General features: G+C 34.9%; 1 protein-coding gene and 1 pseudogene across 1 annotated transcript in view; both read left to right on the forward strand.

Moving 5' to 3' along the window:
- FOXR2 (forkhead box R2) overlaps positions 1-25,351 on the forward strand; it is a 69,087-nt gene that overhangs the window by 39,362 nt on the left and 4,374 nt on the right. Inside the window, exons 3-6 of the mRNA XM_021080155.2 lie at positions 13,465-13,514; positions 20,535-20,579; positions 21,801-21,854; positions 23,007-23,066. The gene's annotated coding sequence lies outside the window, so the exon portion shown is untranslated. The remainder of the gene's footprint in view (positions 1-13,464; positions 13,515-20,534; positions 20,580-21,800; positions 21,855-23,006; positions 23,067-25,351) is intronic.
- On the forward strand, positions 5,384-5,469 carry LOC146394623 (small nucleolar RNA U3; annotated as a pseudogene).

Raw genomic sequence — 25,351 nt, forward strand, 5'->3', positions numbered from 1 at the left:
TCAAATGATGCAACTAACAAGAGCCTAATCTCTAAAATATACAAACAATTTATACAACTCAACAGCAAAAAAGCCAACAACCCAATGGAAAAATGAGCAAAAGACTTGAATAGACATTTCTCCAAGGAAGATATACAGATGGCCAACAAACACTTGAAACAATGATCAACTTCACTGATTATTAGAGAAATGCAAATCAAAACTACCATGAGATACTACCTCACACCATTCAGAATGGCCATCATTAATAAGTCCACAAATAACAATTGTTGGAGGGAGTGTGGAGAAAAGGGAACCCTCCTGCACTCTTGGTGGGAATGTAAATTGGTACAACCACTATGGAGAACAGTATGGAGGTATTCTAGAAAACTATACATACATACACAGAACTACCATATGCCCCAGCAATCACACTCTTGGGCATATATCCAGACAACACTTTCCTTAAAAAAATACACATGCACCTGCATGTTCATTGAAGCTCTATTCACAATAGCCAAGACTTGAAATCAACCCAAATGTCCATCAACAGATGATTGGATTAAGAAGATGTGCTATATATACACAATGGAATACAACTCGGCCATAAAAAAGAACAAAATAATGCCATTTGCAGCAACATGGATGGAACTAGAGACTCTCATCCTGAGTGAAGTAAGTCAGAAAGAGAAAGACAAATACCATATGATATCATTTATATCTGGACTCTAATGTATGGCACAAATGAACCTTTCCACATAAAAGAAAATCATGGACTTGGAGAACAGATTTGTGGTTCCCCAGTGGCAGGGCAAGGGAGTGGGATGGATGGGGTTCCTGTGGTTAATAGATGCAGATATTGCCTTTCGAATGGATTAGCAATGAGATCCTGCTGTGTAGCACTGGAACCATGTCTGGTCACTTATGACGGAGCATAATAATGTGAGAAAAAAGAATGTATGCATGTATGTATAACTGGGTCACCATGCTGTTCAGTAGAATATTGACAGAATACTGTAAACCAATTATAATGGAAAAAAATAAAAAGAATAAAAAAGAAAGTAGATTACTGGTTGCTACAGGCTAAGGAGAGAGGAGAATGGAAAATGACTGCTTAATTGTTACAGGGCTTCCATTTAGATTGATTAAAAAGTTAGGAAAATAGGAGTTCCCGTTGTGGCCCAGTGGTTAACGAATCCGACTAGGAACCATGAGGTTGCGGGTTCGATCCCTGGCCTTGCTCAGTGGGTTAAGGATCTGGCGTTGCCGTGAGCTGTGGTGTAGGTCGCAGACGAGGCTCAGATCCCGCGTTGCTGTGGCTCTGGCGTAGGCTGGTGGCTACAGCTCCGATTAGACCCCTAGCCTGGGAATCTCCTTATGCCGTGGAAGCAGCCCTAGAAAAGGCAAAAAGACAAAAAAAAAAAATTAGGAAAATATATGGTGGTGATTTTTGCACAACTTTGTGAATGCTGTTAATGATACTGAAATGTATATTTTAAAATTAATAAAATGGTAAATTTGATGTTATTTGTATTTTTAGCACAGTAAAATGCAATTCATACTAAAACATGAAATGGCTTGAAATAGTTATGGTAAATGTAAGAAACAGTCTCACAAGACTGTATTTCTTATGCTTCCATTTATAAGAAATGTTCAGAATAGGCAAATCTGTGAAAAGAGAAATAAATTGATTAGAACTGGAGTGAAGTTGAGTGGGGGAAATTGGGAGGTGACTGCTAATGTGTATGGAATTTCTGTTTGTATTGTTGAATATATTCCAAAATCAATTGTGGTGATGCTTGAAAAACTTTGTGAATATACTAAAAAAAATCATGGAACTGTACTCTTTAAATTAGTGAATGATATACTATGTGAATTATATATAAATATATGGGTTATTTAATATGCCCACAATGAGAGATTACTATATACCTATCAGATAGATACAAAACTGAATGGTAATAATGATGCAGAGAAACAGTATCACTCAAATATTCTTGATGGAAATCGAAATGGTAGTATTATATTGAAAAACAGTCTGGCAGTTTCTTATTAAGTTAAATAGGAAACTACCATATGACCCAGATATTTCATGCCTAGGCATTTATTTCAGAGAAATGAAAACTGATTTTCACACAAAAGGATACACAAAGTTTTATAGCAGCTTTATTTGTAATAGCTCAAACTTGGAATAGTTCTTATGTTCCAAAAAGGTGAATGATTAAACAAATTATGGTACATTCAATACTCAGAATAAATATAAATAGTTTATTAATTGATATAACTACTTGGATACAACTCAAGTGCATTTTGCTGAATTGGGAAAAAAAAGCCAATACCAAAAAATCACATACTGTTTGAAAACATTTCTATAAAATTCTTCAAAGGACAAAATTTAGAAATGGAGGAGAGTTTGTAGTAGCCAAGGATTAAGAATAGGGTGGGGATAGGAGAAACGTGGATTTGGATAAGGGATCTGTGTGCTGGTTAAAAGTTTTGCATCTTGACTATATCAGTGGCATTATTCTGATTGTGATAATGTATTACAGTTTTATAGGATGTTACCTTTTGGGGAAACCTGAAATATTATATGGGGTTCTTCATGAAATCCTACGGATGTATGGAAATCTAAAATTGCCTAAACATAAAGGGATTAATTAAAAGAATTATGGACAGTGTTGGCAGGAGAAAACAGACTAGGAAGCTCCAAATTCTTGTTATCCCATGGAGACAAACAACAAGAAAAGTCATGTGATTTATAGGTGCTCTATAAAACAGTCAAAGGTTTACATTGAGCAAGGGAACAGTCAATCAAGGAAAAGCCACATTCAAAATGGTAGAAAATATTACAGGATTTTTGTTCAAATTTGCCCCACACCTCCCTATGGTGTGGTCATGGTGTGGAGAAGGCTACAGAACAGTTCCCGATTCCTTCCCTCAAACCAGAGTGGTGAGCAAAGAAGACCTTATCTGCTATGTTCTAACCTGTCTTGAAATTGCCTGAAGGACTGCTGGTCTCTGTCTTGTCTAATTTGGATCTCGGGTGGAGAGATGGAGTAAATGCTTGGGAAAGCTACAAGAGACTTAGATCTGAAAACACCTGGGACAAGAGATTATGTGTAGAGTCATGCAATAGATCATCTAAACCTCCAAGGAGAATTTGAGGTAGGGAAAACTTTTTGGGAAATCAAGACATTCAAAAGCAACTATGTATATGGTGAAGTCAAAAAAGCCACACATAGGCCCAATAAAGACACATGCTCAGAAAAGAACTGAGAGGACCATAAACTTTCCCTCATTCTGATGCAAAGATTCAGAACATATCCAACTAATTAGTGACAGATTGCTGTGGCACAGTGCTGGTTTGCAAAGACTGGGAGAGGTGCCTCTTTTTAAATAGCCAATTATTAAAAATCATAAAGAATATGAAAATGAGTAAAACATGGCACAATCAAATAAAAAAGTAATGTGGCAAATAACTGTTTCTAAAGAAACATAAGCATAGTATTTAATGTCTTTGACTTTAAAACAACTATCTTAAATATTCTCAATGTGCTAAAGGAAAACACAAAGAACTAAAAGGATTCAGGAAATCCATAGGTAGGGAATTCCCTTTGTGGCTCAGCAGAAACAAATCTGACTAGCATCCATAAGGACACAGGTTAATCCCTGGCCTTTCCCAGTGGGTTAAGGATCCGGCATTGCCCTGAGCTGTGGTATAGATCACAGATGCAGCTCAGATCCTGCATTGCTGTGGCTATGGTGTAGGCTGGCAGCTACAGCTCCGATTTGACCCCTAGCCTGGGAACCTCCATATACCATGGGCAGAGTCCTAAAAAGACAAGTAAAATGAAATCTATAGATAGATATTCTCATATATGATAAGAATATCAACAGAAAGAAATTAAGAAAAGGATAAAACAGAAATTCTGGGAGTTCCCATTGTGGTGCAGTGGAAATGAATCTGACTAGGAACCATGAGGTTCAATCTCTGGCCTCGCTCAGTGGGTTAAGGATCTAGCATTGCTATGAGCTGTGGTGTAGGTCACAGATGCGGCTTGGATCTGGTGTTGCTGAGGCTCTGACATAGACCGGTGGTTACAGCTCCGATTTGACCCCGTGAACCTCCATATGCTATGGGTGTGTCCCTAAAAAGACAAAAGAAAAAAAAAGACAACCCCCTCCCCAGAAATTCTGGAACTAGAAAATACATCTAAATTGAAATATTCATCAAGTGATTTAACACAATATTGAACAGTCAGAAGAAAAAATCAACCAACTTGAAAATAGGACATTTGAAATTATTGATTCTGAGGAATGGAAAGAGAAAAGGAAATAAGAAGGGAAACAGAGCTTAAGGAAATTATGCAACATCATAAATGGATCAATATATGCATTATAGAGATCCAGAAGGAGAAGGCACAAAGGTACAGAGAAGCTATTTGAAGATGTAATGACAGAGGAAATTCCTAAATTTGAGGAAAACATGAAGATAGAAATCCGAGCCTCAATCGCTCCAAGAAGGAAAAACTGAGATCGACTTTGAGACATATAATCAAATTGTTGAAAGATAAAGAAATAATCTTTTTTATTAAAGCATAGTTGATTTAAAGTGCTGTGCCAATATTTGCCATACAATCTGACTGGAGCTGTTACTGCTGGCCTATGCCAGAGCCACAGCAATACCAGATCTGAGCCGCGTCTGCGACCTACACCACAGCTCATGGCAACGCTGGATCCTTAACCCACTGAGCAAGGCCAGGGATTGAACCTGCAACCTCATGGTTCCTAGTTGGTTTCATTTCTGCTGCACCACAACAGGAACTCCCATGTCTTCTTAATCCATTCATCTGCCGACGGACATTCAGGTTGTTTCCATGTCTTGGCTATTGTGAATAGTGCTGCAATGAACATAGAAGTGCATGTATCTTTTTGAATTGTAGTTTTGCCCAGATATAGCTCCAGGACTGTGGATCATATGGTAGCTGGATCATATGGTAGCTCTATATTTAATTTTCCTGAAAGCATGAAGAGAAAAGAGAGTTGTCAAGGGTTACTAAATAAATTATGGGCTGATTTCTCAGCAGAAATGTTTGAGGGCAGAAGTCAATGGGGTGATACATTTAAAGGACTGAAAGAAAAACTTTTAACCAAGAACTCTCTATCTCTCAAAGCTCATCTTCAAGAATGAGAGTGAAATTAAGATATTATCACATAAACATAAGCTGAGCGAATTCATTACCACTATGCCTTCCCTAAAATAATTATTTAAGGAAGAGCTTCAGATTTTTTTTCTGTAAATCCTTTTTTTTTTTACTTTTATTTTTCCCCCAAATACATTATTTTTTTATACTGTACAGCTTGGTGACCCATACATGTATACATTCTTTTTTCTCACATTATAAAGACTATACTTTCAGGGATCATTTCTATAGCTCGTGACCAGAGCTTCAGATTTAAATAGAAGAATGTTAGGCAGAAACTCAGAGTCCTGTGAAGATATAAGTATCTCTGGTAAATGTAAATACATTGGCAAATATAAAACCAAGGAATATTGTAATTTTGATTTATACTTCTATTTTTTTTACTGGATTAAAAAGACAAAGGCATAAAAATATAAATCTATGTAAATAGGTACACTATATAAAGGTATTTTTAGGGATATAAATAACATAAATTTGGATGGCATAGTTGTAAAGGAGTAGGATTTTTGTACGTAATTGAAGTTAAGTTGGTATCAAATTCAAAATTGATTGTGATAATTTCAGGATATTATATGTACTTCCATGGCAACCACAATTAAAATTATCTATAAATTATACAGAAAAGTAAATGAGAAGATAATCAGAATGTGTCACTACAAAAATTATCAACCAATCACAAAGGATGGCCATAATGGAGGAAATGAAGTACAAAAAAGTAACGTGACATATACAGAAAACACATTTAACTATCACAGAAATCCTGAGGTAGGCATTGTAATAATACTCTTTTTTAACAAGGGTAAAATACACGTAACATAAAATGCACCATCTTAATAATTTTAAGTGTATAGTTCAGTGGTATTAAGTACATCCACTTTGTTGTGACAATCACGCCTGTTCATCTACAAAACTCCTTTCACTTTGCAAAACTGGGAAAAAAATATAATATATACAGGTAATAGTTACCAAATCCGGCAGTAGTATGTCCTTCCCTATTAGTAATTCCTTTAAATGTAAATGGGTTATACTGCCAAATCAAATGGTAGAATGGATTAATAAAAACATGATCTAGTTACATGCACTCTACAAGAGAGTCACTTTAGCTTTAAGAGCTTGTAAAGTTTGGAAATTAAAGTAGGGGTAGTCAAAGCAACCAAAAGAGATCTGGAGTGGCTATACTAATAAAAGACAAAATAGATGTTATAAAACTGTTAAAAGAGACAAAGATGCTATTGATTTTTTTCAGTATAAAAAAATCAATTTACCATGAACATAAAACAATTATAACATATATGCACTAAACTCCAGAGTTCTAAAACATATGAAACAAGCACTAACAAAATTGAATGGAGGAATAAAAAATTCAAAATAATAGTGAGAAACTACAATAACTCACTTTCCAAGATGAATCAAAAAAGTATATAGAATATCAATAAGGTAATTGAGGACTTGATCAACACTATATACCAATTGGAACTAAAATAAATACACAGATTAATACACCCCAAAACATTAGAACACACATATTCCTCAAGCGCACATAGAACATTCTATAAATTCGTCAGGACAGACCATTTATTAGGTCACAAACTAGCTCAATAAATTTAAAATGATTGAAATCATGCAAATTATCTGTTCTGATGACAGTGTAATGAAAATTGAAATAAATAGCTGAAGGAAAAATGGAAAGACCATAAATAAGTGAATATTATACATTCTCAAAGCACCAACAGATTAACAAAAGATATTACAAAGAAATTAGAAAGTATCTTAACACAAATGAAAATGGAAACATAACATACCACAACTTGTGGAATGGAGCGAAAGCAGTAGTTAGAGGAGATTTATAGCTATAAATACTTATGTAAAAAAGAAAAAAAAATTAAATCAGCGGTCTAGATTTACACATTAAGAAAAGAGAAAAAATGAAAAACTAAATCCAGAGCTAACAGGATTAAAATGATAAAGATTAGAACAGAGACATTTGATCTAGAAAAAAATGAAAACATTAAAGAAATCAATAAAACCAAAATTCGAGTTCTTCAAAAAGATCGATAGGAGTTCCTGTTGTGACTCAGCGGAAACAAATCCAACTAGTATCCATTAGGATGTGAGTTCAATCCCTGGCCTTGCTCAGTGGGTTGGGGATCTGGCGTTACCGTGAGCTGTGGTGTAGGTTGCAGACGTGGCTTGGATCCAGTGTTGCTGTGGCTGTGGTGTGGGCGGGCAGCTGTAGCTCTGATTTGACCCCTAGCCTGGGAACTTCTGTACTCCACAAGTGTAGCTCTAAAAAAGCTAAAAAAATCAATAAAGTTGGAGGCCAATAGCTATATTGACTTAAAAAAGCAGACAACACTCATAGTATTAAAATCAGAAAAGTAAGAAAATTATTATTAAGTTTATAGAAATAAAGGACTACTATAAATTAGTTCTATGAATAATTTTATGAGAAAATTGAAAAATCTTAGTTTAAATAGACAAATAAATAAAACACACAAACTACCAAGACTGTATCAAGTAAAACTGTAAAATCTCAATATATCTATAATTAGTAAGGACATTAAAAAAGTAATCTAAAACCTTGCCCCAAAAGAAAAGCCCTGGATGATATGGCTTTGCTGGAGAATTATACCAAACATTTAAAGAAAAGTAGAACCAATCCTTCTCAAACACTTGAAAACTGAAGTAAATCAAAGACAAATATATCACTTATATGTGGAATCTAATAAAAATGATAGAAAAAAGAACTTATTTATAAAAAATAAATTCACATATTTCAAAACAAATTATGGTTGCCATGGGTGAAACTGTTGGGGGGAGGGAGGAATTGGGAGGGTGGGAATGACATACACCCACTACTTTATAAAATAGATAATTAACAAGAACCTACTGTATGGCACAGGAAAATCTACTCAATGGTTTGGAATAACCTATATGAGAAAAATGGATATACATATATGTGTGTGTATATTCACTTTGCTGTATACCTGAAACTAATACAACATTGTAAGTCAACTATACGCCAATATTTTTTTAAAAAAAACAAAGTGATACTATAGTAAACTAAAAAAGCAAATAAACATTTCTTATTCATATCACTCCATGAATGTTTCTGTTGGGTTGAATCCAATAAAAAATACCTTTAACTCAAACTAAACAAAACAAAACAAAAAACAATTGAAGAGAAGGACACATTTCCTAACTTATTCTCATTACTCTGATACTAAAGTCAAATAGTGCAAGAAAGAAAACTACAGATCAGTATTTCTTATGAATATTAAACAAATACCCTTAAAAAACACAAGCAAACTGGATTCAGCAATATATAAAAAGGATTATATACCATGCCCAAATGAGAGTTATCCATGGAATGCAAGGGTAGTTTAACATGTGAAAATCAAACAATGTAATGCATCTGTCTTAGTGTTCTCCATTTAGTGTTTTTAGTGTTCTCCAGAGAAATCTTGGTGAGGTTCATGGATTGGAAGACAATATTTTTATGAAGTCCATACTAACCAAAGCAGTCTTCAGATTCAATGCAATCACTATCAAAATACAAATATCAATGACATTTTTTGCATAAACATAAAAATCCATCCTAAAATTCCTGTGGAGTAGCAAGGAAATTTAAATCGCCAAAACAATCTTGGACAGAAAAGTTGGAGAACTCACTGCCTGGTTTCAAAATTTACTACAAAGCTATGCTAATCAAAGGAGTGTGGTACTGGCATAAAGCAGACAAATTAACTCAGAATACAATAGAGAGGCAGAAATAAACCCTTATATATATAGACAAATGCTTTTCAACAAGGATATCAAGATCATTAAATGAGGAGAATCCTTTTCAACAAATAATGCTGTGAAAATGAGAATCCACATGTAAAGTTGAATTCTTAACTAACACCATACGCAAAGCTTAACTTGAAATAGATGAAGGGCTTATATATAAGAGATAAAATTATAAAACTCTTATAGGAAAATAGTGGAAAACCTCAAGATATTGGATTTAGCAGTGATTCTGTGGATATGACAACAAAGTGTATGTTACACCACAAATATAGGTAAATAGTATTTTATCAAATTGGAAAAAGTTTATACATCAAATGACACTATCAACAAGACAGAAAGGCAAACCACAAAATTGTATAAAATATTTTCAAATCCTATATCTAATAATAGACTAATATCCAGAATATATAAAGAACTCCTACAACTTAAGAACAAAAAGAAAATAGCCCAATTTTTAAGACAAACAAAATACATGAATAAATATTTCCTCAATTTAGTTGTACAGATGGGCAATAAATACATGAAAAGATGCTTAACATCACTAATCAGTAGGAAAATGCAAATAAAATTCACAATGATATATCTCTTCATAACCCATAGGAGAGTTATTTTTTTAAAGCAGAACATAAAAAATATTGGTGGGGTTGTGGAGAAAGTAGAATCTTTGTGATTTGCTGGTGGGAAAGTAATATAGTGCAACTACTTAGGAAAATTCCATGGTGATTGCTCAAAAAAAATTAAACATAGACTTACCATATGATCTAGCAATGCCACTTTGGAGTATATACACAAAAAAAAAAATTCAAATAAAGGACTCAAAAAGGTATTTGTACACTCATGCGCATAACAGCCTTATTCACATAGCCAAAAGGCGGAAATAACTCAAATGTCCTTCAGTTAATATGAATCGATAAATTTATGAGGAAATGCTCTGTAGTAGGTTTTGAAAACCAGCTGTGTGTCTTCTAACTTTATTTTCCTTTTTCAAGATTATTTTTGCTATTAGGGTCCCTTGAATTTCTATATGAATTTTAGGATGGAGTTTTCCATTTCTGAAAAAAACATTGCTAGAGTTTTGATAAAGATTGCAATGAATCTGTAGGTCAGTTTGGGTAGCATGAGGGTTAATTTTATGTGTTAACGTGAATAAATACCCAGATGATTATTCTAAGTGTGTATATGAAGATATATTTTACAGAAATTATTCGACTTAAATTGTTACACTTTGAATAAAGCAGATTACCCTCCATAATGTGGATAGGACTCATTCAATCAGTTGAAGGCCTTAAAGAGAAGGACTGACCTCCCCCAACCAAGAAGGAATTATACCAGAAGACTGCCTTTGGACCAGAACTGCAATTCTTCCCTTTGTCTACAGCCTGCTGGTCTGCCCTACAGATTTAGGACTTGCAAAACATACAAAATTGTGTAAACTAATACCTTAAACTAAATCTTTCCCCCATAAATAGATAGATACCATATACTGGATATATACATATATACTGTTGGTTCTGTTCCTCTGGAGGATACTAATACAGATATTATTGACGTCTGCCAATCCATGAACAAGAGATGTCTTTTCATTATTTCATGTGCTTTTTAGTTTAGTTCAGCGTATTTTGTTTATTGTTTTTTGTTTTTTTTTCATTTTCTGTACAGAGGTGTTTCACTTCCTTGGTTAGGTTTATTCTTAAGGTTTTTATTTATTTTTATTTTTAATGCAATTGTGAATGGACTCATTTTCTTACTTTCTTTTTCAGATTGTTCATTGCTAGTACATAGCAACACATCTAATCTTTGCCTGTAGATTTTGTATCCTATAGCTTTGCTGAATTATCTATTTAACATATAGTTCCTTCATGTACATGTTCAAAAGAACAAGGGAATTGACAGTCTGACTCTTGGGCGGGAATTAATTGTAACAAAGCTGGGAACTCTCTTTCAAGGTCTGGTCAATTCTGAAAGGGGAGAATCATATTATTAGGAAATGTCTGTACGAAACATGAAAAAAGTAGTATAACATTGTCCAGAAAAAGGGAAAAAATAGTTTACTAATCAGTATCGAATGCATAAGTTTTAACAATTAATAATTTGGTGGTTGGTAAAATTCACTTTCATTTTATCAAAATATTAATGCATATATCATAAAAGATAAGAATTTGAACACATGGCTTATAATAGAAGGAAAGTTTTATCCCCCAAATCACAAAATCAAACTGTTTTCAAATTGTAAAAGAACACAATACAAATTACATACATAAAATTTTAAATGTTTCCTTTACTAATTCTAAATTATATCAAACTCTTAAAGAAATTATACAAATCATTCAGTTTCTACCAATTTGGCCTTTGTGTATTTTCATCAAAAGACTATCCAGATAATACCTGACAAACTATGTCATTTTCTGCCCAATCAAGGTTACCACCTCACAAACCAGTTTATATATTTTTCTCAGAATAAACCCAGAAGCTGGTTCTTAGGTTTTTTGCCAATATCAGGAATACTAAATATGTTGGAAGGAAAGACTTGGTCACTTACCTCTCTGCCACCCCCACTCTTTCAGCTGGATAGCATGCCCTATTGTAGGATGATTTTCAGCCTTGGCCTTTTATCTTTATTTGACTATATGAAAGTGACTTCCGATTCTACTGTTCAACTATTTCTTCAAGACCAAGTATAGCTGGGGTCAGTGGTGGGGGCATGGAGGTGTGACCAGCTGGGGCTGGGATTAGTTAAAGACCAGAGCTATCTCTGCTGAAGTGTAATTACATTCCCCACTGCAAAGTGAGGCTGATATAAGCAACAACATTCACAGAAGAAATGTTAGTGGCTCCATTCCCAGAATGAGGGTTATTCCTTCAGGATGTTAGCATCACCCTCTTTGGGAGCACCAGTAATCTGAGGTTAATGGATGGCCAAGACCTGTCTCTGTCCTAAAAGGGTCTTGATGAGGACCCTCAGAATCAAGTAAAATTTGGGAATTCTAGAACTAAAAATTATATTAAGGGGATCAATTCCGTAAATCCTATCTTCATTCAAAAATGTGCTATAGTCTTGGGCAGAGGGGCACCCTGAAAGGAGATTTCATGGTAGTATGTCAACTGAGAATAACAGTATTCTTCCCAGAATAGGAAGCTTACTCCCTAAGCCAGTCCCCGCCTACACAAACTTGGTCCTAGGTGCTCCCCAAGTGCATCTGGACAACCCTTACTTGTATGTCTTTCCCTCTCATCATCTTATTGTGTTTGCTAATACAAAAGCAGAATCTTACTGTTAATTTGTTGCTAAGTAGCGCTTATATGTATTCATTGTAATTTTAATAGGAATTATTCTCATGTGGAATTGTAGGTTATTGTTATTTGAACTATTTAAACTCAGGAGTATTTTCTCTTTAACTCCAGTCATGCTTCTAGCAGGAGCCACACTTCTGCTCTGCACATGTCTGTGTCTATACACCACTTGACTAGGTCTCTCACCCAATGTGTCCCCTTCCCTCCTTCCTAATATACCTGAAGACAACTCCCCAACCAGACTTTGGGTTTACCCATTCCTGAGCTTCTCTTTCCATAGAACCATATCCAGACTGTCGCTCTGTTATTATTTAACACTCAGTCCCCAGAGAAGCATATAACTCTCCACCCATACGCTTCTACACGGCCGTGACCGTTTTTGATTATCTTTATTACGACAATCAGGCTTCTCTTTTATCCCACCATGCAGGTGTTTTCCTCATTTTTTTTCCAACAGGCCCATTTAGAATCCTTGTCATCAATATAATCAAGTACCTCAGCCAACTCAAAATACAATATTGTCCTTCTTATCTTTACAGGCAAGTCTTTGGACAGCCCCATCTACATCAAGTCCTTCTTAATATTATAGGCAGCCCCTAGTTAGCCCCACTTACGCCAAGTTTCCTTCTATTCTTTATTGGAAGGTTTCTAGTCATACCCTAGAAATCAGTGTCCTTCTCTTGTGTGTAAGTGGGTGTCTGGGAAGTTCCAATCATAGAAAAGTTCTCTGTTGGTATACCTCTAACTATACCAGGATCCTTCTCTATTTATTTCAGTTCTCTATTTCAGTACATGCCAGCACCTTTCATATCACGCAGGCAATCCTATGCTCAGCTTTACCAACACTAGGGTCTTATTTCTCTATCAGGGGGCTTCTCGTTACACCCCCCCAAAGGAAGGGTGTTTCTCCTCCTTATAGGCAATCTATGGACAGCCTTGCCCACATAAGGGTCCTCTTCATTATTCTGTCAGGCTTATGGGTAGTCTGCCCACCCTAGAGTCTGTCTCATTTCTATTGGCAGCCCTCCAGTTAGCTCCGCCCACATCTCTTTCCCTTGAGTCAGTTTGCTCTCGTCAGACTCTTCCTCGTAAAGGAAGTCGTAAAGGTGGAGAGCTCCGCCTTACGTGCGTGTTTGTTTTTTGCATTAGCGGATTTTCGATCTAGTGCCGTGATAGTAGTAGGTGTTTCTCTTCTCTATAGGCGTTCTTCTGATCAACTCTGCCACATCAGGGTTCTCCTCAACGCTACAGGTAGGCATTTGGTCATACTTAACACCTGGTCTCCTCTCTTCACTACAGACAGCCCTCTGGTTAACGGTAGTTTACCATAACTTTCTACAACTTGATTTTTTTTCAACCAAATAATTCTGGATTGCAGTCTTCCTACAGCTAATTTATTATTTGTAAAAGCTGCATAGTATTCCTTTGTGTGGTTTTTACTGTTTAATTCACCTATTTCCATGTTAATGAACATTTAACTCTTTTTCAGCATTCCAAAGAGTAATATGCAGAGCACTCTCTTACATGTGTTTCCTTAAGCATACAAGTATTTTCTAGGGTACACATATAGAAGTAAAAACTGCCAAATGTTAAGGTAGTCAGATTGTAGCTTTTAATTAACACTTTACCCTTTAAAAGGGCTGCGCCTATTTACATTCCCACAAGTGGTGGATGAGAGTGTTTTCCCCCTCTTCTTGCAAAATTTGATTTTATTTTTAAAATTTTTGCCAAAATAATGGGTGTGAATTGGTATCTCATAATTCATTTATTGTTCCCACATTACAGACATGGTTGAAACTCCCTGTATACTCCTCCCTAATTGTATTTTCTTTTCTCCATTTGCGTAGTTTTAAACTTTCTATATTTCGAATCTAGATACCTAAAATAGTATTGTGTTGCAGTCTTTAAATTTTCATTTAAATGATGGCATATAGTATATATCCATTTGCAACTTTTTCAGTCAAAAGTATACTTTTGAGATTAATTCATATTGATATACGTAACTTTGCTTCGTTATTCTAATATTAGAGTAATCCATTATAATTATTCTGTAATTTATATATTCTTTTTCAAACTGCTATGGATATTTAGGTTGTTAACTAGTGTTTTTTGTTTTGCCATTTCATATGGTTTTTTCTCATATATTTCCCAGTGTGCACATATGCAGGATTTTTTCTGGAATATGTACCTAAAAAGTAGGATTCTCAAGTAGTAAATTTTAGGTGTCTTCAAATTTACTAGATACTGTTAATCTGACAGTGTGTGACATCTTTTTTTTAAATTTTTATTTCTCTGATTACAAGTGAGGTTGAGCATCTGTTTTGTTTTTATTGACCATTCAGATTATTTTTTCTGTGAGTGGGCCTTTTAATGTCCCTTGCCTATTATCTTGGGCTGTTTGTCCTTTTCTTATTGATGTGTCAGAATTCCTTATGTGTTCTTGTTTGTGTGTCTCATAAATCTTCTTCCATCCTGTTGTGGCTTGTTTTTAACTGTTTATAATGGCTTGTGTGTGTGTGTGTTTGTGTACTAGTTTTAATTTTTTTTATATTATCTATTTTTTTTGTGTATTTCCAAGAAATCCTTATCTACTCAAAGGATATAAACATATTTATTCCCCTGGATTTTCTTATTTAAAAATCCAGTTTTGGTGTTCACATTTAGGTTTTTATTCAACCAATATTTATTGATCATCCACTTTGAGTCAGACACTCTTCAGGGCACTCTTCATTGAAAACGACAAACAAACCCAGCAAAAATCTTGGTCTTCATTGACCTTATAATTTGAGGGACAGAGACAGACAATAAACAAAATAAATGATAGGATTATATAGCATGTTAAGGAATGATAAATGCTTAAGAGAAAAACAAAAGAATAGTATGCAATGATGGTGGGTTTCTGGACTCTATTTTGTTCTTTGGACTTTTTTGCCTTCTCTCTTTTGATAACATAGTCTTAATTTACTATAGCTTTATAATAAGTCTTGATGTCTGGTAGGGCAAATTTCCTCACTGTATTTTCTTTACTAGGTCTTAAGTATTCTGGGCTTTTTGTTCTTCTGTATAACATGAGGATCACTGGAAAAGTTGCTTTTGTAAATGGTCCTGATATTTATACTAAATTGTAAATTTATAGTAAATTGCAGAGAGTTGGTACTATTATAATACTGAGCCATCCAATATGTAAATGTTGTATATCTATTCATTTATTAAAGTTGTAGTTTATGTTCCTTAATAATGTTTATTCATTTTATTTTTTCTATCTTTTGTGGAAGACATCATAAATATGCAATATGTTTTACTTTTCAATAAAATTGTTAATTTACAGCTATAAATTCCCATCTAAATATCATTTTACTGCATCTTACATTACATTAAGAATATAGTGTTTTCATTGTTGTTTGCATTTTAATATGCTGTAATTTTCATTCTGACCTCTTTAATTGGTGAGATTTTAAAGAGTGATTTTTAACTTTCTAAGAAATGTTTTATTTTTTATTATTTTACCATGGTTCATTGCATTGTGATCAGTGAAAGAATTTTTATGATATACATAGCTTTGAAATTGTGGGACTTCCTTTGAGACCTACTATGTGGTAAATTTTTGTAAATTCTTGGAAAGAATATATATTTTCTATTTCTTGGATGTAGAGTCATATCTCTCTATGTAGGTCTGTCCTTTAAATTTTATTGTCTGAAGCTTATTATTTTATTCCTCATCTGTCTATGATAGGGGGAGTATAATTCTCTGACTTACTTGTGTATTTGTAAATATGCCCTCATAATTCCATGAGTTATTGCTTTGTTTTGTTGTCACCTTGTGACATGCATCGAAGTCCATGGTGCACTATTTCTTTTATAATTATGGAGTCTACTTTTTTGTTATTTATGCTTTTTGCCTTTAATTCAATTTTCTCTGGTATTAGTATTGCCAAACCAGTTTTTTTCTATTTTGGTATTATTGTTTTTAATTCAGCATTTTTTATAACATAATATTTTGGTGTAGTTTTGTTTTAGATGTAGTGCTAGTTTATAGCTGGATTTTTTATTTATATATATATATCTTTATTATTACTCAATGAATTTTATTACATTTATATTTCTACAATGATCATTACAACCCAGTTTTGTAGCATTTCCATCCCAAACCCCTAGTGCATCCCCCCGCTCCCCAACCTGTTTCATTTGGAAACCGTAAGTTTTTCAAAGTTCTGTGAGTCAGTATCTGTTCTTCAAATAAGATCATTGTGTTCTTTTTTAAGATTCCATGTGTAGGTGATAGCATATGATGTTGGTATCTCACTGTCTGACTACTTCACTTAGCATGATAATTTCTAGGTCCATCCTTGTTGCTTTGAATGTCATTATTTCTTTCCTTTTAATGGCTGAGTAATATTCCGTTGTGTATATGTACCACACCTTCTTGATCCACTGCTCTGTCGATGGGCATTTAGGTTGCTTCCATGTCTTGGCTATTGTATAGAGTGCTACAATGAACATTGGAGTACGTGTACCTTTTTGAGTCATGGTTTTCTCTGGATAGATGCCCAGGAGTGGGATTGCTGGATCAAATGGTAATTCTATTTTTAGTTTTCTGAGGAATCTCCATACTGTTTTACACAGTGGTTGCATCAATTTACATTCCCATCAGCAGTGTAATAGGGTTCCCTGTTCTCCACAACCTCTCCAGCATGTATTGTTTGTAGACTTTTTGATGATGGCCATTCTGGCTGGTGTAAGGTGGTACCTCACAGTGGTTTTGATTTGCATTTCTCTAATAATGAGTGATGTTGAACATTTTTTCATGTGTTTGGGGGCCATCTGTATGTATTCTTTGAGAATTGTCTGTTTAGATCTTCTGCCCATTTTTTGATGGGGTTGTTTGTTTTTTTGGTATTGAGCTGCAGAAGGTGTTTATACATTTTGGAGATTAATCCCTTGTTGGTCGCTTTGCAAAGATGTTCTCCCATTCTGTGTGTTGTCTTTTTGTTTTGTTTAGGGTTTCCTTTGCTGTGCAGAAACTTTTAAGTTTAATTAAGTCCCTTTTTTTTTTTGTCTTTGTTGTCATTACTCTATGAGGTGGATAGGAGGCAAGACTATACAATGGAGAAAAGACAGCCCCTTCAATAAGTGGTGCTGGGAAAACTGGACAGCCACATGTAAAGAATGAAATTTGAAGACTTCCTAACACCATACACAAAAATAAACTCAAAATGGACTAAAGACCTAAATATAAGACTGGACACTATAAAAATCTTAGAGGAAACATAGGTCAAACACTCTCCGACATAAACCATAGCAATATCATCTCAGATCCACCTCCTAGAGTAATGACAACAAAAACAAAAATAAACATATAACTAGATTATTAAAAAAACTATTATAGTAATCTTTGTTAGGTGAGGATAGTTTATTTATAATTACTATTCTTATTGATGTATTCTGACTCATATATTTCTTTTTTAGTTTGCTTTCAATTTAACATCATCTTTCCTAGCTTCTTTGTCACTAATTCAGCAGATAGATGACCTCTGATGCTGTAAATTATATTCTTACTGTTTGTCCTTAAATATATATGTATATGTTGTATATGTATTTATAAAATGTTTTAGGAAATTCTTTGGTTATCCAGCATTTCTGTCCTCTTAATTATGGCAAAGGCTTTAGTGTGCTTGAATTACCCATTGAACCCCTTATTATATTTGGATGGAGTTTTAGTTTGCTATTTTAAGCAAAAAAAAATATTATTATAATTTTATAGTCATATTAAACATAGTTTATCAGTTATCACTTTCTTTGCTTGTCATTGATTCTTTATTTTCCTTATAATTTCTCTCTGGCTTTACTCCTCTTATTTCTAAAATACATTTTTTTCTTTTGTCTTTTTAGGGTCAAACCCATGGCATATGGAGGTTCCCAGGCTAGGGGTCGAATTGGAGCTGCAGCCGCCGACTTATGCCACAGCCACAACAATTCCAGATCCGAGCCGTGTCTGTGATCTACACCGTAGTCTCACGGTAATGCTGGATCCTTAACCCACTGAGCGAGGCCAGGGATCAAACCCACAACCTCATGGTTCCTTGTAGGATTCTTTTCTGCTGCGCCATGATGGGAACTCCTAAAATACATTGTTGAATGAACCTTTCCACAGAAAAGAAAATCATGGACTTGGAGAATAGACTTGTGGTTGCCAAGGAGGAGGGGGAGGGAGTGGGATGGATTGGGAACTTGGGGTTAATAGATGCAGACTATTGCCTTTGGAATGGATAAGCAATGAGATCCTGCTGTGTAGCACTGGGAACTATGTCTAGTCACTTATGATGGAGCATGATAAGGTGAGAAAAAAGAATCTATACCTGTATGTGTAACTGGGTCACCATATCGTACAGTAGAATATTGGCAGAACACTGTAAACCAGCTATAATGAAAAAAATAAAAATCATTATATAAAAAATATAAAATAAATTAAAATACATTGCTGGAGTTGCCATTGTGGCTCAGTGCGTTAAGAATCGAACATAGTATCCGTGAGGATGTGGGTTTAATCCCTAGCCTCGCTCATTTGGTTAAGGATCTGGCATTACTGCAAGCTGCAGCATAGGTCACAGATGCAGCTCAGATCTGATGTTGCTTTGGCTGTAGTGTAGGCCAGCAGCTGCAGCTCCAATTTGACCCCACCCTGGGAACTTCCATATACCACAGGTGTGCCCCCTCCCTGCCAAAAAAAGAAAAGAAAATACATTGTTTACTTGCATATGTAATGCCAGTATGTAGGTGGTTAACTCTAACTAATATTGAAAATGTCTCTATTTTGCTCTCATAAATATGTGGTATTATTTGGGTACAAAGATCCAGCTTCACAGTGTTACTTCATCATATGTAAATATTTCTAGCATTTGTTATTGCTTGTCCTCAGACTAGTTGATCTTCCTTTAGAAGGAAGCATTTTCTTCCCTCTAATGGTTTTTAAGATTGTTGATTTATCATTATTTATTATGATGACTGTCTAGCTCTTTTTACGCAAAGTAAAAATACAGGCACAACTAATCTATAGTGATAGAAAACAGTATTTGCAAGGGTGAGTGAAGATTGACTGGAAAGGGGATAAGGAGACCCTCTGGGGTAACAGAAATGTTCCATGTTGTTTTGGGTGATGTACACATGGGTGTATATAATTGTCAAAATTGATCATATTGAATAAATATGTTCAACTTATGCATTTTAATCTACATAAATTACTTCTCAAAAAAAAACTGAGAAGGCTTCACTACCTTGTGGTAAACTTCCTGCAAGGAGCTCTCAAGATCCTTTGAGGCAGAGCCAACTGCTCAACCATTAAACTGTACAAAGGTCCCAGAGATTCTGTATGAAGAAAAGGAATGAAATACGGCATCTGGATCTGCATCTTCTCCAAATTTGACATGCAGGCTTGACTCAAACTAGGCTATATTCTCCAGTGTCATTATCTTTTTGTAAGTGAACAAGTGATTCTGTGTCTCCATTCTGGCTTTATTAAGTAAAGTCTTAGCTTCAGTGAGTAGCATACTTCCAGTACAGCTTGTATGAGCATCAATATATGCAACTTTCTAATAGCTGAAGGACAGTAGGAGGTAATTTTCTTCTCTATTGCTAGGCATACACACCTCTGAAGTCTGTATCCCAGTGGCTATGGAACCAAGTTTGAGTGTCTCATATTGCATATGAAATAATCTTGGAAATAATGAGAGAAGATTCTTTCCTATGGCAAGGGCAGAAGGTACTAGTTGGTTCTCAGAGATTCTGAAGGCCAGCACACCCCCACAAGTACCTGACTTGGCAACACTGCCATTGTATTAAACATCCACCTTTCCTGGCACTTTAATCTTGATGTTATGATGTTTTATTCAGTGTGTCTAGGAGTGGGTTGATTTTTATTTATCCTGCTCAGTGGACTTTTGATCTGAGAACTCATGTCTTTCTTTAAATCTAGGAAGTAATTAGTAACTTCTTTTCAGTTATGGATTCTTTATTGTTCTCTTCATATTCTTTTGAACTTTCTATTAGATGAAATAGATGAATGTATCTTCCATGTCTCAACTATTTTTTTTGTATTTTATATTTTTATTACTATCTGCTGCATGTTGGGTGAGTTCTTTACTACTGTGTCTTCCAATTCACCAGTTTGCTCTTTGGCCGTGTCCAGTTGAATTTGTCTCATTTATTGCATATTTAAATTTTCAGTGACATATTTATTTCCAGATTTTTTAATTGCTTCCTTTTTATCTCTTCTAGTTCCCGTCATTGTATGCATTTTTAATATGTTGACTCTTTATCTCTGTAAGTATACTAAACATATGTACTTTATTTTCCAGATCATTCCATAATGCTGTTGCTGTCTCAAGTGAATTAAAGATCTGGCTGTTAATTTTTCTTGCTATTAAATTTCTTCATGTATTTGGGGATTTTGGTTTTCAGCTTAAGTTGAGTGGAACATTTTGTTCTCTACCTCTCATCTTCCTATATTCATTAACCCAGTGACCCATCCCTATCAAGAATTTTGGGGATGCCTCCTCCAAGCCCTCCAGGTTTGAATCCACTATCAGATCCCAGAATGGCAGTTCCAAATTATTGCCTCATGATGATACCACAGGTCCAGGAGAGCCAATTGAATGATTTACAATAGCTAGTGAGCAATTTGACTCAGCGTATGGCTGCAAGGTTTAGTCTTTAACTTTCTTCTTTCTAAGTTGTGCAGTTTGCCAAAGTTTGACAGTGATATTTTTTAGCTTCTTTTCACAATCTGGGGTAGTTTAGTCCCTGAATTTTGGTTTCTATTCCCTCAAAGAATCAAATTCCTGACTTCCAGTTCCTGCTTGATAAACCGTAGCAAGCAAGCCAGTGACTGCGTTCCATTCATTATTTTGTGTTTCTAATCTAATGAGGTATTTTTCTGTCTTTTTTTTTTTTTTCTTTTTCAGCTGCCCCCATGGCATATAGAAGTTCCCAGATCAGGGGTTGAATCCTAGTCAGAGCTGTGACTTATGCCACAGCTGCAGCTACACTGGATCCCAAACTAATAATTAACTCACTGCACTGGGCCCAGGATGGAGCTGGTGCCTCCATGGAGACAAGCCAGCTCATTAACTCACTGCACCACAGTGGGATCTTAGAGATATTTTTCTTGTATTTGAGCTTAACTGTCATTTATGGTCTGTCTCTATATAGTTTAAGAGTAAAGTGTCTATAAAAGTAAAGAGTAGAGGGTTAACAAAATTTGTGAAATCACTGTGTCATGTTGACCTGGCTACAGTGTGTGTTTAATATATGTATGTTGGTGAGTTGTCCTCTTGAGTATATCAAAAAAACAGCTGATGTGGTGTGAAACATGTACTGTACTTAAGATCCTAACTTAATGCTCTTCATAAATCACTTAATCCCTGTTAAAATCTTTTGCATTAGGAAGAACTTTGTATTAAACTGTGTGAAACTCATCCCAAGATGTAGCTATCTTGACAAGGCTGCTATATGTTTTTATGTTGTATTTTGTCTTTTAGAAAGTTCCCTTCCCCTGCCCAGGCACTTGAGGTTGAACCCTTGGAAAGGAAAAAAACAGTAAGTGGCAATGAACAAGAAGCTATTGGCTTTCGAATTGTCTCAGAACACTTGGGAAAAAAAGTGTTCCAATAAAGAGGTGCTTTGCTTCCACAAGTTCAGGTATCTCAAAGCTTTGCAATTAAATAAGGCTCCAAGTTTTGTTGGATGGAGATTTTTAAGCTCAGATTACATCTCCAAAACTAATAATTAAAATCTAATCTCAAGATTGCTAAATTAAGTAAGCATTCCATATTCAGTCATTAATATAAATCTTGTTTATTTTTCAGTATGATTTCTGGAGTGATATATCCATGTTTAAGAACCATGTCCCCCTTAAAAATAATAACATAAAGTTTACATTTATGGAATTTATTAAGTGTCAAACTGTAAACTAGGTCTTGATGTACATTATACATTAATTAATGATATACACTATGTCATTTGACATTCTCAATAACTTGTTTAGGTAGAATTTTTATTATCCTTATTTTATAAGTGAGGAAACTGCAGCTCAGTAAGGTGTAACAGAGATAAGCCTGTGAGTCAGTTGGCAGTAGACTGTTTCAACAGCCTACTAAAGTTTACTGCATGGATAAGCCCAGCTACTTTAAACTTAAAATGTCCAAAATTGTACTCTGTTGTTTTGGTTCATGTGAGGACAGTGAGGTCTCCATGAGCTTGAAAAGTTAATCTGATTGATAGAATGAGAAGCTAATAAAAATAGTGTTAAAATAATAAAATCTTCCATAAATTCTTTAGTGGCCAGCAACTTCTATACAGAGGAATATTCGCTACTGTTTGTGCTTTGTTTCCTGCTATATTTTGTTAAATTAAAATAGCTAATAAATAAAACTTTTAACATTATATTGACCATCTAAATTGTTGACTGTCAATTTGATGAATTCAATTTCCTAAAAGTTTTAAGCTGCAATTACAAATTTTACATGGCTTTTTTTTAAACACTTCTGTTTGAATAGCATTTGAAACCTACACAAATATAATGGTTACAAATACATTTGTGATCTTATATTTAAGCTTTTTCTAAAGTATGACCACCATGGGTTTAATTTGTTTCCTCTTTATTTCTGCCCTTACGTTTTTTTCCTTTTTTAGGTTGTTACACTTCTTTTAATGTCTTCCCAGAATTTTACTCTTTTTACATTTTTATAGGATTTCCGTAATATTACCCAACTGAGAGGAAAAGAGAAGTACCATCTCAGACAAACTGAGGTAACAATGTGAATTATCAACTAATGGATTATTTGGGGGAATTATAGGACATATTTGAGTAGTTCAAGGCAATTTTAACCATGGGGCATTGACTAAGATCCTTTTAATAATAATGTTTCAGTTGATATTTCATGCTACTTCTAATTCTATGTCAACTAGAGTTATTTTGGGAGGTGATTTGTCTTTTAGCAATATGAAGCATTCTTTAATGTTTGCATGCTGTATTTTAGTCTCTTGGTATTATTAAGATTTATATATTTTTATTTGTATTTTATTATAATTAGTGAGGCTTTCTAGAGGTTTCATCTCCTAGGAAGGATTGAGTCTTCCCAGGTACTTCTCTTCTTTATGTTGTTAATCATCTTGCAACATCCTATTGGACCTATTATTATGTTTGACCATCAGTGCTTATCTATTTTACTAGTTCTTGGTGTACATGGCTGCTTGTCTATATGTGAATTAGAAAAAAGATGTTGTCTTTGACAGGATATAATTTGTAGGCACATGGTGACTGGATGGCTCCTCTGTGCGAATTCAAAAGAGAAACTTCCTATTAGCACACAGTCCTAGGACCAGGGTGCATAATTTGGAAAACAGCTCTGGCAGTATACAAGTAAACACAGTACCCATTGGTATGGTATCTGTTTTTCTAGAACAACATATGGCTTTCTCATTGTTTCTCATGTATTCTTTCCTGTTTATCCACCAATAAAAAGGTACATATTTATATTTTATAAATAGACATACACTTACAATGAAAAGAAAAACATGCATGCATGTTTCAGAGTTTCTTTTGTAAAAGCAAGAAAACTTAAATAACCCATGGAATTTGCTCTTTTTTATTAGAATTACTTCTTAAAATTTTGGGTATTGTTATGTACTCATAACCCTTTATAGACTAAACTAGTTTAAATTTATCATAATATATGCATCAAAAATTTGCAGTTTGATAGCAGGAGCCCCTTGAAGTTGACCGTCCATCCTTTTAACACTGCTCCTGATGTGCTTGAAGGTATTCTTGTTTGTAACAAGAGGATTTTTAAATTTTTTTCTGCTTTTTTTTTTAGGGCCGCACCCACAGCATATGGAGGTTCCCAGGCTAGGGGGTCAAGTCAGAGCTACAGCTACCAGCCTACACCACAACCACAGCAATGCCAGATTCGAGCCATGTCTGCGACCTACACCACAGCTCATGGCAATGCCGGATCCTTAACCCACTGAGTGAGACCAGGGATCGAACCCGCAACCTCATGGTTGCTAGTCGGATTTGTTTCTGCTTTGCCACAATAGGAACTCCACAAGAAGATTTACTTATTAGACATATCTGATTTTTTACTGCCTCCCCAAATGTATAAACTACTCTCCTTACCATTTCTTCCAAAGTCTGGGCACAGGAATGCTTTTGAAAATTGATAGCAGCTAAAAGTGCTACTTCTACTGCTGTTGCTCTTGTTGGCGATGAATATATGTGTATGCATTCATGTACATGAGAGAGAGAGAGAGTGCAAGAGAAAGAGCTAGAGTTAGAAAGAACACAAGTATGAACATTCACACTCTGGAAAATATATCTCTAAAGATCATTATGAGTCCCCATCACTTTTTCCAGCTTAGCTTATGTCATTATATCCTACCTTGCTTTTGTTGTGGCTTTATCAGTTACTAACATTTTTGCCTCTATTAACGTTTGGGGTGGATGGGATTCTGGAAAACAGCATACCCACAAATATGAGTTTAACTGTTTTTCCAGAGCATGTACAAAATGCTCCTGCCTCTTTTATTGGAATATACTGAAGAAACACGTATCAAATACTTGGTTGCCATGTGCTACCCTATTCCCTTTGTCTTTGTATAACATACCTGTTAAGACTTAGTTCAAACAGTTCCTCCTATGGGGTGCCTTTTAATTCCTATAGTTTGGGTTAGGTTTTCTCTCTCTGTGCTCTCTTAGCATAGTGTCTAGCACTCATCACATTGTGTTTTATTTTTCTCTTTACTTGTCTGCATTCTTCTATTTAGCTGTGAAATACTCTTGAGTTGGGTCTTACTCTTCTGCCAGACCTGTTACTTACTGCTTGTAACATGGTAGATGCTCAGTATCTACATATTAAATGTTTTAACAAGGCTCAAAGAAATAAAACATAGTGATGACCTGCTTTTACTAGCCAATCCCTAAAGATTGGACTGTGTTCCATGGTAGGGAGAGAAATTTACAACACTAAAGCCCCTGCTTATGGAATTAAAAACTGCTAAGAGCTAAAATGCTGCCAGGGCCTTTGGGGTTATCA

The sequence above is a fragment of the Sus scrofa genome, chromosome X (genome assembly GCF_054392235.1).
Source record: "Sus scrofa isolate SSC_HxYL_T2T_F1_AM1 chromosome X, Sscrofa_HxYL_maternal_Yorkshire_Landrace_v2.0, whole genome shotgun sequence".
NCBI lineage: Eukaryota > Metazoa > Chordata > Mammalia > Artiodactyla > Suidae > Sus > Sus scrofa.